Raw genomic sequence first — 4,709 nt, 5'->3', positions numbered from 1 at the left:
TTTATATAAAGCAATTTACCATTTTGCATAGTGCTGAACCTTTTATTGAATAAGGCTCGAATTACTGCTTCAATGCAAGAGGGTTAGTTCCAAATCCTTCTCAAAATAATGCACTGCACTGAAATAATGCAATGCATAGAAAAATAACTGAATAGAAAGCATGCAAAACGATGTTTGGATCTTGATCCCCTTTCTTTCGACACAACGTCCCTGTTCTTTCAGGTTATTTTCATTACAGATCGTCCTCAGTTGAAAACCTCTAGGGGAAACAATGTTGCTAGCATTTTTCTATATATAAAAAGGAAAGATTCTGTTAAAAGTTCATTACTGCTCTAAATTTTTAAAATTGGACATCCTTTGGTGCATTCCTTCATCCTACCTGTCACGTAGTTCAAGAGCAGCCTTAATACGGTTCTGTCTTATTTGCTCACGTCTATACATGTCTGCGAAGATACCATCAACGTGCCGTTTGACTGGCTCATGTTGGTGACTCAGATTGTTGTCACTCCTTTGTCAAAAAGAGAATTGGAACCAACACATTAATATACAAACCAATCAAACTACAAAAATTCCAAAGCCCAACCAAGAGAGGTCCGGTAAGGCAGCATGGGTGTGAGAGGCAGATAGGGCATGGACAGAAGGGGGCAAGGAGTGGTGAAGAGACTGTGTTGGGAATGGGACAGATCAAGGTTGTGAAGGGGTAGTATCCGCGGCGGCAGCACCACCAATATCCCCTTTCCAGCCTTGATCCTCTTTCCTGGGCAGAGGCACAGCGAGGTCATTTGACACCTGGGGCCCATAAATTTTTGTCATCCCATATGACATCATTAATTAATTTAATTATTAATTATTAATTTATTAATTCACATTTTTATGCCACCCTTCCTCTAAGCAGCTCAGAGTGGTGTACATGGTTCCTCCCCATTTTATGCTCACAACAGCCCTGTGAGGCCAGTGAGTCAGAGATAGTAATAGTCATGACATGAAATGAATAATAATAATGGCCAGAAAATAAATGCAGTGAATATTTGCATATCAATATAAATTGATCTACACTTTCATCAGATTGGGACCAGAGGCACATTTGCTTACTCGCGAGTAAACAACCCTGTGGCTTACTTTTGCTTTTCACAGGGTTCAATACTTTCGTCTGCTTGGAAGGAGGAACTTCCTTCTGGGGTGTTTGCGGGGTGCTGCTTTCATTGGATAGGAACCATTCTGGTGTCCTTGGATTCCTCTTAGCCTGCCTTTTCCGACGGACTAAGACAAGTTCGCTACTCACAAGTAAATGCGCGACATGGCTCGGTTTCACTTTCCATAGGGCTTCATGCATTTTTTTTTGTTTCTGGTTTTTTGACCATAACTTTTGATGGAAAGGAGATATTTCGGTCCAGGTTTTTCGCATTGCATTTCACTGGTAATTCCGCATCCAATGGTATATAACATGATGGGGTTATTCATAACCTCCGTGATGTTAGCGATGTTGGGTCATTTGTGGTGTCCCCCCCCCCCCCCAAGGTTGGTACCTAGGGCGGACTGCTGCCCCCATTAGCTACGCCACTGTTTCTGGGTCCACTCGGACTTGCACTAGCAGTTGCTGCCATAGGTCAGACTGGACCCATTCGAGAATCAGAGGCTTACCTCCAGGTGAGGGAACAAATGTTCCCTCACCTGGAGGAGACCTCCAGGACTGCCCCCTGCAGGATGCAGCATGCTCTCTGGTGGCACAGTTGCATTGGTGGGGGGGATGAAATAGGATTGGTCTGTAAGAAATGTTTCTTAGCTTTGTCCCCAGTGTCCAGTCCTGAGTGAGTTCATACTAACCAGGCACTTGAGAGTGCAGTCCCTCCAGTTATGACCACCTCTCTAAATTTCAATCAGAAGATTCAAAGTGCAGCCACACTGAAATTAATGTGAGGAAAACATTCACATTGCATTGAACTCCAAAGACAACAATTATGCCTTGTTACTTCTTAGAGAAAATATGGTCTAAAGATATAAGAGGCTGCCTTAATATGATGAGTGGTTTCAGCTCTCCAGGGTCTCACCTGGAGGCATTTCGGAGGCATCCAGGTTTGAACATGAAACCGCGTACATGCTGGATGCACTTAGTTGCACTGTACTAAGTTCCTTCCTACTGTCCTCATTACACAGCATTTTAAAGTGTCCACCGATTATGCATATCCAAGTTTGAAAACTTGACTTTCAAATGTTAGTTTCGGAATGGCAGAAGCTGAATGAGCTCAGCACCTTTAAATATGCTTTTCAAGAATGTGTAGTAGATATTCATGAAGATTTGCATGTTTTACATTTATCAGGTTTTACTGCATCATTTATAAGCATTAATACAGATTTCCAAAGTAGGAGAATGCGTGGCTAGTATTTTGTTCTGCTCTTGAACATAAGAACATAAGAACAGCCCCACTGGATCAGGCCATAGGCCCATCTAGTCCAGCTTCCTGTATCTCACAGTGGCCCACCAAAGTTTATACCACCAGTTTACATGTGGAGTAAATACCACCAGGTTTTACTCCATCGTTTATAAGCATTAATACAGATTTTGAAAGTAGGAGAATGCGTGGCTAGTATTTTGTTCTGCTCTTGGACTGCTTGTTCATTGTGACATGGGTTGAATGTAACCATTTCAGCCTCCAAACTAGAAATTCAGATTTCTCTTTACACTCTTGGGCTCTAATCAGAAATTACATCCTTGGTCCCCACATAGTTCTTTGCCATGAATACAAATATACAGTATAACAATCACGCATATTACCATCATATTCAACAAATATTTTTGAATGGGTGTCCTTAAGAGAGCCTGAATGGTGTAGTGGTTTGGGAATTGAATTTCAATCTGAGAGATCCCAATTCAAATCTCCTCTCAACCATGAAGCTTCTTGGGTGACTTGGGCCACTCACTCTACCTCACAGGGTTGTTGTGAAGGCAAAAGAAGGGGAGGAACTATGTACACCACTATGAGCACCTTTGAAGAAGGGTGGTATAAAAAGATGAAAAATAAACAAATAAAGTATCTGCAGCAAATAATCTTTTGGGATACTGGAGCAGATGTCCCTCACCCAACTCGTTTTCCAATAAGTGACTCCAGGAATCTTCTTGCATATAGGTCATGCAAAAGTTTGCTGTAGGCGCTTGTGAAGAGACCATCAGCATGTCTTGTGTTTCTATAAAAGAGAATTCCATAGTTTAAAAAAACCCCTATGACCCTCATTCTTAAGATTAGATGCAGTTTAATATTTAAAGCTAGTTAGTTGGCAACCTTCAGTCTCGAAAGACTATGGTATCATAATATGCACACGTTTTATCACTTGCAGATGCAAACTGACTGTAACCTTCACCACAGTTTCTTGTCACTTGTTTAATAGATACAAATTTGGTTTTTCAAATGTGTTACACTGGGAGAAACCCAATTTGTTTCCAGTTTGACTTCATATGACATTTCAGGGCAGTAGTAGTAGGACGTACATACCTTATGTCAAAATTAACTTTGACAGCTGGTCCCGCCCCTTTTTACCAGAAATCACACCCCCTAAGCGGGTTCAAGTGACCCCTCAAACAACTCTCCCCACTGCCCCCCACCACTGGGGAGGGTTTTTGGGGCACCCCGACATTTGGTTTGGCAGGAAAAGGAGCCTGCCAATGAAGTGTGGGAAAGGGGGTTCATGTGACCCCTCAAACAACTTGCCCCGTTCCCCTCGACCGCTAGGGAGGGGTTTTGTAGCACCCCGACATTTGGTTTGGTGGGAAAAGGAGCCCGCCAATAAAGTGTGGGAAAGGGGGTTCATGTGACCCCTCAAACAACTTTTCCCGTTCCCCTCGACCACTAGGGAAGGGTTTTGTAGCACCCTGACATTTGGTTTGGCGGGAAAAGGAGCCCGCCAATAAAGTCTGGGAAAGGGGTTCATGTGACCTCTCAAACAACTCGCCCCATCGCTGCTGACCAATAGGCGCAGGTTTCATAGCTCTCGGGCCACCGTGTGGAGCCAATGGGAAAAAAAGGGGGATTGGGAACAGGTCCGGACATGTCCTTGTATTTAAGGCCCAGTGCCTTTGGGGGGAGGGAGAAACCCGTTCAACCTTAGCGGTTGCTGCTGTTTTCTGCCATGGCCTCCCCTCTGTAAAGCTCACCCGCCTCGCCTTCTGAGATGGAGGCTCTCCAGTTGGAGTGCGAATCCCCTGCCGGGGAGGAGAGTGAAAATCACACTATGGTGGTGGTCAAGATGGAGAGCCCCAAAGAAGAGAAGGAGAACGTGCCACCTTCTGAGGGGGGGTGACCCTGGTCAGACCCGTGGATTCTCAAAACTACATTCGCAAACTGCTCACGATGGAGAGCTGTGATGAGCCGGAAACCCCAGACAGACCCACTGATTCTCAAAGCCTACCGCTGGCACCTATGAAGAAGAAGCAAAAATGTAGGTGCTATGAGGATGACGAGGAGGAGGAGGAGGAGGATGTGTTACCATTTCCATCTTTGAACCTGGTTTACCAATTTGCAATGGAAGAACCACCTGTACCTAGAGAAACTGAAGCAGAGGTAAATTATTGTGCTTGAGTGCATATGTGAGTGTGTTGCCTGAAATGTAAAATCAAAAAATATTTATTTGTGGTTTTTTTGTAGGCTATTCCAAAGAAGGATGTGAAGCAAGACGCTTTCAAAACGTTACGGAACATTTTAGGGGTTCTCCCGCTG

The sequence above is a fragment of the Tiliqua scincoides genome, chromosome 1 (assembly GCF_035046505.1).
Source record: "Tiliqua scincoides isolate rTilSci1 chromosome 1, rTilSci1.hap2, whole genome shotgun sequence".
NCBI classification, from domain to species: Eukaryota; Metazoa; Chordata; class Lepidosauria; order Squamata; family Scincidae; genus Tiliqua; species Tiliqua scincoides.
This window is presented reverse-complemented; position numbering follows the sequence as displayed.